We start from the raw sequence: 13908 nt of genomic DNA, 5'->3' as shown, positions 1-13908 counted from the left end.
AGAAGAAACTGGACAGCAATTAATAGTTTCAGAGAAATGATTTAATCGAATTTCATTTCAGAAAGTCTACTTGGGCTCTAATCTGAAGAATGGAGTAAGTAGGGTAACATTTAGCATTAGGGAAATCTGTTGATATGCCATTGTAGAAATTTCAGTGCAGATAATGAAATTATCAACTATGACGCAGGCAATGGTAATGAAAAAATTGTTGAATAATTACATATATTTTAAGGTGGGTATATGGACCAATATTCATAGCTAATTTGACATTAGGAAGGAAAGGTGTTTTGTTTAAACTTCTATTTATTTTATTTTGGATGACTGAGAATGATGTTTCTATGATTTATAATTAAGGCTGCAGAAAAATAAAACAGGTAGTATATTTTCCAGGTTGGAAAAGAGCTTAACTTTTTGAGTCAATGGCAGGGATATCTAGTAATCAGTTTGCAATATGAGCACAGGATGAGAAGAATGTGAGTTTAGAAATGAAGCAGTGAGAGTCATTGATGCTTAAAGGGTTACTGGAAGAAAAGCTCGTGCTAGGAAATGTTAAAAGTGGTTAGAGAACTATGAAGTAAAATAACAGGAAAGAATAATAGCATGAAAGTCAATTCCATATACTGTTACTTCTCAAACTGCAGGATTTTTACAAATCTCAGATAACTCTAGGATGTAAAACAGCAGTTCTTAAGAAATATACACAGAATAAATACAAGGAGTAACCTGGCACTCTTTTATCCTTAAATGTATGCATAGACAGGAAATGAATCCTGGAGAATAGTATTATTAATCACCCGTGAACATGGAGGGGAGAATTAGGATCAGTGAAGTCTAACATTTGATGGTTAATTTTTTCAAATGTACTTTTACATATTCATATTTGTAAATGTGTTATACATAAAATTTTTATGTTTTATACATACAAGTTCATTTTTGTGTTTCTACATTTGTTCCAGTTGGCAAACTATGTGCTGTATCCAGCTGTAACAGTATTCCAGGCAGCTTAACATAGGAAGGTTGGCCAGCATCATAGTTGCTTGAAGGCCTATTTTTATTCCACTGTGCCCCATACTTTGGGGCATTCCAATAATCATTCCTTGTTTTCAATTCAGTTATGTGTTTTATCAGAGTAAATAAGCATTAAATGAATTTTCTATCATGGTTTAGGAATGCCAGGAGAGAGAATGGATCAGTAATATTGAAAGGCATTGGTGCTTGATGCTAAACTGCTCCTTTTCATTTAAGTAGACAAATTCTTCTGAGCACTATTTTGAAATCCCAAGGAAAGTAGTAGTCGTAATTTTGAAGCAATACATCTCCCCTTCTCTAAATACATGACTCTCTTATAATATTCTTTGCTACTTAAAATCATTCCCTATATTTTATGATTATAAATAGCTTATATCATTTCTATTTATATAAATAGAAGACTGTAATTATATTCATCAAACAATGAACATTGTTAAATTCAGTACTGATTTTAAAAAGTTGTTGTTTAATGTTTGAAATACCTTATTTGGATAATTGATTTAAAGATAATGTGTCATATTACATTATTTTAAAATGTTAAACTATTAAAAATTAAATATAGCAAGCAGATAAATATCTGTGAACATTTTTTATTCTGTTAAATTGCAAATAAGATCCATATTTGAAGAATACCAAAGTGGCCTACACCTTTCAATGCTAACATTTAACAAGATTGTCAAATTACATATTCTCATAACTCACACCCCGATTCTTTTACAAATATACACTCACATTTAACATTCATAACTATTATTTCTTGACTCATTGGATTTGAATTCAACTGGTTTGTGTTAAGAAACCTACAAAAACACAGGATTTTCTTTTTATTCCTCTTTTTGTTCCTTTTGTTTCTTCCAAGGCACTTGAAATAATTTTTGGCCCTTTAATGTAAGGAATCATTCTTTAAAGCAAATCTTTGTGTAAATTTTTATTTTTAATGGACAAACAATAATTGGCTATATTTATGGCATACATTGTCATGTTTCATTACACACATACACATACACACATTGTGGAATTCTCATATCAACCTTCATTCACTTACCCATCACCTCACATACTTGTTATTTTTTTTTCCAGTGAGAACATTCAAATTTGATTTATTTGAAGAATTATAAAATGAAATTTCAAATTGTAAAGAATTATACAAGAGGAATAATTCTTTTTTAAGGTCATAGCAAGGACGGGCTGATTTTAGTCACTGGATAATTACTTGAGGTGGCCCAGCAAGTCTGTTTTCTCCTCTGCTTGGCTGAGGCTTTATGAAATGTATGATAATAATAAATAGAACCAAAGGTAAATGCCCAGTTGTTTTCTGTAATTATATAATTTAGATCTCTTCCCCATGGTGCAGTATTTCCTTTGGTCTCTGGAAAACAAAGAGAATTGCTGCAAAACTCTACAGACGAAGAGCATTTTTTTCTTAATCCAATTAAACTGTTACTTCCTGGCAGGAAAAACATTGTGCAGCAGAAAAATCCAATAGTTTTAAGGCGCATCTTCTGCCAAAGGATTCTGTAGATGAAGATTGAATGTGCTCTGATGTGTTTCCTCGGCCCTCATGTAGCAACATACAGCTATTCCCTGAGTATGTGCTACGTTTTCATTGCTTCTTGCCCTCGTATCTTGTTCCTAAAATAAGACTTTCAAAGTCAAGGAAGGTCAAGAAGTCTTACTTTCTCTCTACTGTAATTATAGACTAAAAATTCTGCATTATACAGACTTATGATGCGGAGTGTGATTGTGTTGTTGGTCAATTGAAATTTTAAAGTTGTGCAGCTTACATGTTCTGCAATAAACATTCTTTTATTTCCCCAATATTTTCTTTTCAATGGCATATGTATAAGAATACTCAATATAAAATGTCTCCTAACTTCCCAAGATGGAAACCACCACACCATAGTACAAAACTAAGGAAGAAATTTGAGGAGGGATTAGGAAAGAAATCTCAAATAATTACTTAGAAAACAATGGTCAGTTTAAGGAAACCAGCAAATTTTCCAATTCTGTTCACCAAGAGTTTGCTCATGAAAGGGAACATAGTTAAAAAAAAAATAAAGTGGCATGAAAGACGAAAAGGCACTCAGTTTATCTCATGCCTCGGAAACCAGAGATTGACAAAGGTGGAATGCTATGTCTTGTGTAAATTGTTTTTTGAGGTGTCAAAATAGTGATATTTTTGTTGCCCAACCATTGTCTTTGCAGAACTACCAGAAAATAATGAACATAAAAGTTGTGTATGTTTACGTGCTGTCTGATGACTGGGGTGGATAGATGTGGCGTGTTGTTTGCTTCATGGGAGAAATAAATAATCCCAACAAAAGAGTGCCGATTGTTTACAGTGGGGAGAAGAACCCTGGTAACAGTGTATACCATGAAGCATTGATTTTTATGTGGTTTTAAAAATGAGAGTATCAACAAAGTAGGTAGGAAGATGTTATAGACAGAACTTTGTCCCCTCACATAATTCTTATGCCGAAGCCCTAATCCCCAATCTGACTGTATTTAGAAATTGGACTTTAGGGAAGGAATTAAGACTAAACCCAGTTGTAAGAGTGGACTGGTGTGTCTTTATAAGAAAAGGAGGAGGCACTAGAGATTTCTCTCCGTGTGTGTACATGCACAGAGAGGAGGCCATAGGAGGACACAATGAGAAGGCATGCATCTGTAAGTCAAGAGGAAGCTTCACCAGCAACCAACTTTGATGGCACCTTGATGGATGCCTAGTCTCCAAAACTGTGAGAAAATAAATTTCTGCTACTTAACCTACCCAGTCTGTGGTATTTTGTTATGGTAGATTGAACAAACAGAGAGGATAAGGAAATATATTTCCTTTTTAAAGAACAACATGATTTGAGAACTTGCCACCTTCTGAGAATTAGCTGTGCAGTGAATCCCAGGTGTAGATTAATGACACTTAAACATTTTGATATAAGATGGAAAATAGGGAAAGAGAATTCCACCAAAGAGCAGATTGTCAATCATGGAATTTGGCTCATCTTACCCTATTTAAGAGGAAAAAAAAAACCCCATGAGTTATATAAAAAGCAATTTATAAGAAGATTTTAATATTACCTGAACTTGACAAAAATGTACCTCTTAAAATAAATGCTGCAACATTCAGAAAAAAAATGTAGAAACATCTATGGAATTTTAAATAGAATGTTAAAAAATATAGTGCCTCTGTGAAAACAGAAGAGGAACAATAAAGATTTACATAAGAATAATCAGATAAAATGAGAAAGAAATTTAGATACATTTAACATGTGGTGTCAGGAATAAAGGCAACACCTGATGTACTTGATATTCTAAACTGAATATTCAGTGTTACAAAAAACAAGTTCAAGAAGTTATCCTAGAGGGTAGAGATAAGAGAAAAATAGATAAGTTGAATGAAAGTGAAAATAATAAGTATAAAAGACAAAGGATCAAGGTCATTGGAAAGAGTAAATAGTAGAGAAAAAGATAGGGTCTACATAAAGAACTATTTTTTAACTTAGAGTATGTTATAGAGCAGCCTGGGCAACATGGTGAAATCCGATGTCTACTAAAAAAAAAAAAAAGTAACAAAAATTATCCAGTGTGGTAGCATGCACTTGTAATTCTAGCTACTTGAGAGATTGAGGTGGGAAGATCACTTGAGCCTGAGAGGCACCACTGCACTCCAGCCAGGGCAACAGAGCAAGATGGTGTCTCAAAGACAAAAAAAAGAACATGTTATAAATAACGGCAAACTAACAGAATGGCTAAGCCATTACAAAAAGCTGTTTTGTCTTTACTGTAATACAAACCGGATAAATTCAATGACAGTAAATATTTTATAAAGATTATTGCTATAATTCACATTATAGAACCCAAAGAGAGACTTCTGTTTCTGAGAACATAGACTAAATGTATTTTAAAATTATTCCTGCTAAAAACATTTAAGAAACCACGGGCTTTAGGTGTAAAAGAAGCATAGGAAACCTGTGATATATCAAGAAGGCAGACTGACTAAACATCTTGGCTTTTCTTTTGCCTCATACATTGAAGGAGCCAACAACTCAAAACAACAACAGGCTCGGACAATAAAGTAGATATTTTATACTTCGACGGATTTGAGTATCACAAAACACGTAACTGTATAAACAATAAAGCATGGAAGGCTATTAGGTTCTTTCTAAATATTTAATATAGTTAAAGAAAATGATATAATTTTGCAGTTTATATTCAGTTTGAGGCAAAAATTTTTAAATGAATGCTAAAATTATTATTTACTTGGTTATTTTGAACAATGGAAAGGCAGATCATTGTTATAAGTTAACGGCTCACATTTGAAATTGAAGTACCAGAGTACTAACTAAGCTTTACTTTTATTCAGATGAAATTATATAAAACACAAAGACGTTAATTAACATTGTTTTCTTCCTAAGAACTTAAAAATTACATACCAGAAATATATTATATAAATTCATCCTCCTCACTTAAAATGAAGCCACAATCACATCTTCTCTGAGTCTAGCTACTTTAACTTTTGTGATAAAATATTGCAAAGAGGTTATGCCATTCTTTATCAGCTTCTGAAATCATGCCCTTAAACATTTTCTTTATAGGTTAGTTTTCTCTGGCTGTATAAGTAGCACTACATAAAAGTAGATTGCTTTCTTCTTTGAACTCAAGTTCTACATACTTCTTTTTTTTGCAAGTCCTATAACTACCTGCTGTGTCTTAATATGTTTTTTTCAACTATTACTTTAGTAGTTTACATTAGTAAAAACAACTTTCATGATGGGTTAAAGTATTAGTTCTAAAATGATTATCTGTTTCTGTAAGTTGCTAAAGAAACCAAATCAAGCAAAAAAGTGTGGAGGGGAGCTTTGACACAGGAAAGAAAACCATTTTCATCCTGATGTCAGAGCTCCATTGAGGTGCTTTTTAATAAAGAAAGAACAGTTACTGGCCTTTCAATTGCTTTGCCACAGAAACTCCGTTTAAATGAGAAAATGTTCAGCTAAACGTAATAGAAAAAAAATTGCAAATGCTCCAAAAGAGTAATTATAAATATTTCTGGGCATTAGGATTGTGAACAACTGAAGGACTTCTTTTTGATTATCCACATTTATGCATATTTCAATTTTTCTAGTAAGCATGCGTGAATTTAAACTATGTAAGTAAATACCATGAACAAAATGAAAATGTTTAGCATAGAAAACCAGTGCTGTGAACCAATGCTGAAATAATGGTCTGAGATGGAGTTAATATGCCATAGGATTTGAGTATATGCTGATGTGCTGATTAGAAGCTCTTTGTAAACTAGCATGGAATGAATACATTTGTGAAAGGCGGTAACAGCAACATGAATGAGTGGTAGGACATGTTAGGAAGAAAATGTAAGAACAAATATTAGAGACTGAAGAACCTGGATTTTGACAGTGCAGTTCCAATCAAAATCTCAGCAAGTTACTTTGAAGATATCAAAAAACTGATTCTAAAGTTCATTTAGAAAGTCAAATACCTGGAATGGCTAACACAGTATTGATGAAAAAGAGCAAAGTTGGAGAACTGACCCTATCTAGCATGAAGTCTTACTGTGGACATTTTGGAAGAGAGTTTGGTAATTTTTTACAAAATTATATACTCTTACCATACACTTCAGTAATCCTGCTCTTTGGTATTTACCCAAAGGTGTTGGAAATATACATCCACACAAAAATCTGCATATGGATGTTTATAGCTTTATTCATAAATAGCAAAACATGGAGGCAATCAGGATGTTCTTCTATAAACAAATGGATAAATAAACTATTGTTCATCCAGACAAGGGAACATGATTGAGTTCTAAAAAGAAATGAACTATCAAGCCACGAAAAAGACCTAGAGAATCCCAAAGTTCATACTGCCAAGTAACAGAAGATGATATTAAAGGCCACATACTATTTCAAATATTTGACAATCTAGAAAAGACAGAAGTATAAAGACAGTAAAAAGACAGTGTTTGCTAGATGTTAAAGAGGTGGATGGAATGAACAGGCAGAACTCAGAAGATTTGGGGGCAGTGAAACTACCCTGTATGCTATTATGATAGTGGATACATATCATTGTAATATAATTTGTCCAAACCCATAGAAAGTATGACACTGAAAGTAAACCCTAATGCGAACTATGAATTTTGAGTGATAATGTGTTAGTGTAGGTTCAGTTGTAAGAAGTGCACTGCTATGATGGGGGATGATGGCTATACATGTGTGGGGGTAGGGGTGATGTGGAACATCTCTGTACATTCTACTAAATTTTGCTGTAAACCTAAAACTACTGTACAATATAGTCTATTAAATAAATATGTACATATACAAGTTTACCATAACTTGTTACAGCTTCCATTTAAAACTGAGAAAATGAGAAATAATGAGAAAATAAATGTAGCAGTTGCCTAAGTAGTTGTTTCAAAATGTGCCGATAAAATATTTAACTTGATAATTGCAAAACAGGCAAAAACTGTGACATGGATTTGTCACTAGAATGATTTATTTTTATTGTATGTTCTTGATGCAAGGATGAATTAGGTAAGCCAGTATTTAAAGTAGAGCAATGCTAAAGCCATATGTAAGTAGGGAACACAGAATTTTGTTTTCTTTTACTCATGCTTAGATTTCTACAGAGTTGCTGTAAAAGACAAATTTAATGTAAAAGATGTATTCTATATATTCTTTTTGTCAAAGGCACAAATTAGCTTTTGATTATACGTTCCTCCAATTCTATCAAGCCAATGTAATTCGAGTTAATATTAAATAAAATATTACGTGTCTGTTCTGATTAATTTTGAATTTTTCATGTTCTTTTTTCAGTATATGGATTTTTACTTTTTAATCTTCTTTTTCTTTGTTATTCTTGCATAATATAGAATCATTTTGCTTAGGTATGCAGTACGGAGTTTTACCAATGGTGATGACAAAAAAAAACATTTATTAAAATGCTCCTTTATCTAAGTTTGTAATTATTTGGATTACTATTTATTAAATCAACTTTCATTCTTAAGTTTTATTTGTATATTTCACAACAGATCTAATCTTACTGTAAAAGCTTTCTGATGCTATAATTATGTTTAACAATAGCTATTTATTGCTATGTCTATAAAATTATAATTCATAAGCTATAAAATCTCCCCATAGGTATTTATGAACATCTGACATTTATGTTAATATTGACATTTATATTTGTTACAAGAACTAAATTTTCTTGGTATCCTATGATACATTGGCATACATTTTCCCTGAATATTTGAGTTGGTGTTACTTTCATTATTTCCGCCTATTCTCTTCTCCTCAGCTTTGTGGTTTTGGATTTTACTGTTCTTTTGTAGGTTTCTAATCTATATAGCCAATGAGTCAGGCGGCTGAGAATTTCCTTGAAGCATGAAATCTGCCTAAGAGCTGAAAAAATGCTCAATGTCCTCTGTGGCAAGAGATACTCACAGTTTATTATTAATATGAGCACCAGCAAATATTCATCATAAAAAAGACGTAATAATTCTTTCTTCAAACACTGTCTTCACTATCTTGACAGTTATAATTATTGCAGTGTCCATCATCCTTCAGGAGCATGAAAACGTCGTCTTCAATGTCTTTTGTATCATAAGAAAGTAGACATTCTTTAACTTGCTGCTTTAAAAGCTGTCAATGTAATTATAGTTGTGATTGTCAAAAAAAAAAGCAAAAATGATTAAGATGATTACTTTGTGTAAATATCAATAATTTTCTAGGATGACTTATTTAATATAATCTAAAAAAGGGTGCTCCTATCATATTTTTGCCATAGTTGATTGAGATTTTTGTAAAATTTTGTGTCTTAGTTTGGTTGAATTAGTACAATTTTAATTCTTGATCAGCAATATATTTATCAATTGAATTATTTTAACTCAAAATTTATATAATTTTCTTATAGTTAAAATTTGTTTTAAAAGCATATGTTGCCATGTATTTTTAAAAAGCTCTTTAATATTATTAGGTGATATGAATAATTACTTAAATATTGAAAATATTTCTGATTATATTTATAGATCTATCTTGTAGGTATTAGTAGGCAAATGGTGGATTTTCTTTAGCCAAACTAGGAGAGAAGAGATTAATAAAAACAGAATAGTAAATATTTCAATGAAATAATTAGTCACCTATTTTCATGCTGGTGTTCCAATCTGAAGAGTGTCTATAAACCATTTTGTTAACTACCACTGAAATTCTTTAAATATTACTAAACTACTCTGAGAATTCCAATTACTGTTCATTATTGTTGAGATCACTACCATGCATTTTACCATGGCTTTTAAAAGATTTCAACAACAGGATACTACTGTCTTAGTCTGTTTGGGCTGCTATAACAAAATGCCATAAACTGGGTGTTTATGAAAAACAGAAATGTATTTATCACAGTTCTGGAGGCTGGGAAGTCCAAGATCAAGCAGCAGGCAGATGCAGTGTCTGGCAAGAACCCACTTTCTGGTTCATAGGTGGCGTCTTCTGTCTGTAACCTTACATGGCAGGGGAGAACTTAGTTCATTCTACTGTTAAGACTCATATATACTCTTACTTTAGCCATACTGATCCTTTCTGGCCATCAACCATATTAAACTTCCCTAAGTTTGACTCCACTAATCTGTAGTATATAAACAAATGTAATTATTTAATTAGTTCTTCTTGAGAGGGAAATGGCTACTAATTCTTCTCACAACATATCTGTGTATTGTTAGAGAGATTTTTAATACCTGGAAGAATATTTTGACTTGTTGGAGAACACATTTTGGAGAGAGGAGAAAAACTTTCTGATTCTGTGTCTGTGTCTTCTAGGAAGCAGATGCCAAGGGGATAGAAGTAGAAGCTGATTGGGAAGACTGCTTGTGAAAGATAAAGGGGAGAAGAGCACGGTGAGTCAAGGAGAAACTTAAGACTTTGATGCAAGTGTAAGAATATGAGGAATGATGGAAAATTAGACTTTCAGGAAGAACCTGAGACCAAGGTACAACTCTGAGACAGGATGGCCATGTCAGAAATGGAATGCCAAAGATGGCCTTTAGAGGTGCCCTATGTTAGGCAGAAATGGCTAGGTAACAGCTACCATGCTCTGCTCAGTCATTGCCTGGAAGTGGCTAAGAAGGTGAGTTTGGCTTGAGTGCTGTGGCAGGTCCCCAAGGCACTGTGGTGGGAGGCTGGAGACAAGATACACTCCTTATAAAGTAGAGTCTAACTTAGCAGATCTTTCAAAAGTTTCTGCTCTGAATTTTTTGCCTAAAACTACATACTCATGTAAAAAGCTACAGTACTCTCTCTGTTTTCATCCACACAAAGTCACTTTATTCTGAACCTACACATATTCATTCACTGTTTTATTTCTGTATTTTTGCTATGTTTTGACAAAAGTATAAAATACTTTTATCCTTATTTTTGCTGCATTCTTCCTTTTGTTTTCATTACTTTTCGTCATGTATCTTATGTACTCACCTATATTTGTTAATTATTTAATTGCTAAATATATATAGCTAGTTTATTACAGAAGTAAAGTAAGTTAGTTAGATAGGCAGTATATGCACTTTATAGATATTTCAAGTGTACCCATAATTTTATATATAGAAGACTCAATATGAAGGGATCCTTTATTAATTATTGTATAAATCTGTACCATTTAGCACATGCTGTAATCCCCTTGCTGTACTGCAGTGCATGCCTGCTATACCACAACTGTTTTATATATGTTAAAACTGAACCAAAATGACAGTTAATTCTTTCATGATTGTTTTTCCCCCAAGACAGAATTTGGCTCTGTTGCTCAGGCTGGAGTGCAGTGATATGATCTCGGTTCACTGCAGTTTCCACCCCCTGGGTTCAAGCAATTCTCCTGCCTCAGTCTTCTGAATGGCTGGGATTATAGGTGCCTACCACCACATCCAGCTAATATTTTCCTTTTTATAGTTTTAATAGAGATGGGGTTTTAGTAGATATGGGGTTTCATCACCACCAGGCCTGCTCTACAAGAGCTTCTGAAAGAAGTATTACACATAAAAAGGAACAACCAGTATTAGCGTTTCCAAAAATATGCCCAAAAAAGAGCATCAACATAATGAAGAATTTACATCAACTAATGGGAAAACAGCCAGCTAACATCAAATGGCAATAATAAACTCACATATATTATTATTAATCCCAAATTTAAATCGACTAAATCCCCTAATCAAAAGACACAGCCAAAACCCATCAGCGTGCTGCATCCAGACCCATCTCACATGCAAGGATACACAAAGACTCAAAGGGATGGAGAAAGATTTACCAACCAAATGGAGAGCAAAAATAAATAAATAAAAAGCAGGAGTTGCAATTCTCGCCTCTGATAAAATAGATTTTGAAGCAACAAAGATCAAAAGAAGGTCATTACATAATGGTAAAAGTATCAATGCAACAAGAAGAGCTAGCGATCCTAAATATATACGCACCCGATACAGGAACACCCAGATACATAAGACTTATAAAGAGACTTAGACTCCCACACAATAATAGTGGGAGACGTCAACATCAATATTAGATAGATCAACGAGACAGAAAATTAACAAGGATATCCAGGACTTGAACTCAGATCTGGAACAAGTAAACTTAATAAACATTTGTAGAAGTCTCCACTTTAAAGACACAAAATATACACTCTTATCAATACCACATCATACCTACTCACAAGTTTAAAGGAAATATTGGTTGGCTACTTGTTTGTTATTTTCTTCCCTCATTTTTTCCTGTCTCCATTATTAAGCACAATTATTGGCATAAAAAAGGTTTTCAATACCCATTTTTAGACTGCATGTTAGCCTGGGCAATAAAGCAACACTCCCGTTCTCTCTCTCTCTTCCTCTTCCTCTCCTTCTTTTTTTTTCTTTCTCTCTCTCTCTTCTTTTCTTTCTTTCCAAAAAAATAATAATAATAATAATAATGGGGTTTTACCTGGTTTGTCAGGCTGTTTTCTAACTCCTGACTTCAGGTGATCCACCCACCTCAGCCTCCCAAAGTGCTAGGATTACAGGTGTGAGCCACCATACCCGTCCTCATACATGATTTTATATATCCTACCTCAAAGAGTGGTCTTTGAGGGCAACCTGTTCATGTAGAAAGAGCATAACAAAATATGGCATGCATGGGAGTAGTTGGCATGTTTATCTAATAAAAAACTCATCATATTCCTGTGATTGAACTGCTAGATTTGCAGTTTTTGCCTACTATGCTTTCTTTACTCCTGATGGTGATATTTGATTAATGTCATAAGAAAATAGATGGCTTGTAATATATACCTATATGTATTTTTTTAATTCTAGAAAAAATAATAGAAATTTAAGATCTGAGTTATTATAATTTAGGCACACAGAATAAAGTGAAATCTCTGCTACATGATCTCTCTCCTTCTGAAGCACTGGGTCTTCAAATTAATTCTGAACCAAGAAAAAACTGGAGTTATTTTTGCTTACTGATAAGCAGGAATTAATGCCGTGATGATGTGCAGAAGCCTGGCTTGTGATGAAAGATTCAATGTGGTTGTCCAGATACCATTCAGAAAGACAGGAGCTGTGGCTGACCAAGGGATATGACCACCTCTCCCTTTTATTACTTCTTTTCTGTTTATCCTGCTCATTATAGGGCAAGCTTTCTGTGAAAGCTGATAAAAGTTGTATATAATGTACAAGACAAGATGAAAACAGGAGAAATACATTGGCAGACAGAAAGGATCTAAGAAGAGATGCAGAGATCAGTCTTCATATATAAAAAAATACAATAACGAGAGAGTGACAGACACAGATCAATTCTGATTAGAACCTTTGCCTGTCTGAGCAGCAGAGAATCACCTTCACAGCAACAGTCTGCTTACAAACTTTTTTTTTTACTTTATACTTAATAGATTTGTCTTCTTAATTATACATTATAATACCTGTAAGATGCTTAGAACAGTACATGGCATATGACAAGCCTTCTAGAAATGTAATCTATAAAGCACAGTACTGCTAAAGGCACGGTAGGTGTGATGGTTAATTTTGGGTGTCAATTTGATCAAATTAAAGAATGCCTGGGGACTTAGCTAGCAAAGCAGTACTTGTGGGTGTGTCTATGAGGGTGTCTTTAAATGAGATTGGCATGTAAGTTGGTGGACTGAGTAGAAAGGATCTGCCCTCAATGTGGCTAGAGGTCCAGGAAGAACAGAAAGAATCTGTCTTTTTTTCCTGTCTCTCTCCTACAGCTGAGACATCATTCTTTTCCTGCCCTTAGACACAGGACTCCAGGCGGTCTGGTCTTTAGACTTCAAGATTGATACCAGTATCCCCACCCCTGCCCTGGGTTCTAAGGCCTTCAGTGTCAGATTGAAGGGTTACATCACTCGTTTCTCTGATTCTGAACATTTGAAATAGAGCCACAAGAGAGTGATAGACACAGAACAACTATTATTATTATAAATTTTTTTGAGATGGAGTCTCACTCTGTCACACTGCCTGGAGTGCAGTGGCGCAATCTTGGCTCATTGCAACCTCTGCCTCCCAAGTTCAAGCAATTCTCCTGTCTCTGCCTCCTGAGTACCTGGGACTACAGGCACCCACCACTATGCTGGCTAATTTTTGTATTTTTAGTAGAGATGGGGTTTCACCATATTGGTCAGTTGAGACTCGAGCTCCTGACCTCAGATGATCTGCCTGTCTCAGCCTCCCAAAGTGTTGGGATTACAGGCATGAGCTACAACACCCAGCTGACACAGATCAATTCTAACTGGAGTCTTTGCCTCTCTGAGAGGTAAAGAATCACCTTTACAGCAACACTCTGCTCACAAGAATCCTGGAGAACTTATTTTTCTTTGCTTTATACTTAATAGAGTTGTCATCTTAATTAT

The 13908-nt window shown here is 33.9% G+C and overlaps 1 long non-coding RNA gene across 2 annotated transcripts in view; it reads left to right on the top strand.

The window, feature by feature from the left end:
* Positions 1-13908, top strand: part of LOC108588015 (uncharacterized) — a 571409-nt gene that overhangs the window by 419049 nt on the left and 138452 nt on the right. For both annotated transcript variants that reach the window (XR_013525581.1, XR_013525580.1), the window contains exon 4: positions 9849-9925. This is a non-coding gene — a long non-coding RNA (uncharacterized LOC108588015). The remainder of the gene's footprint in view (positions 1-9848; positions 9926-13908) is intronic.

The sequence above is a fragment of the Callithrix jacchus genome, chromosome 13 (assembly GCF_049354715.1).
Source record: "Callithrix jacchus isolate 240 chromosome 13, calJac240_pri, whole genome shotgun sequence".
Classification (NCBI taxonomy): domain Eukaryota; kingdom Metazoa; phylum Chordata; class Mammalia; order Primates; family Cebidae; genus Callithrix; species Callithrix jacchus.
Note: the sequence above shows the minus strand (reverse complement) of the source record. Positions and strands in the feature narration are given on the sequence as shown.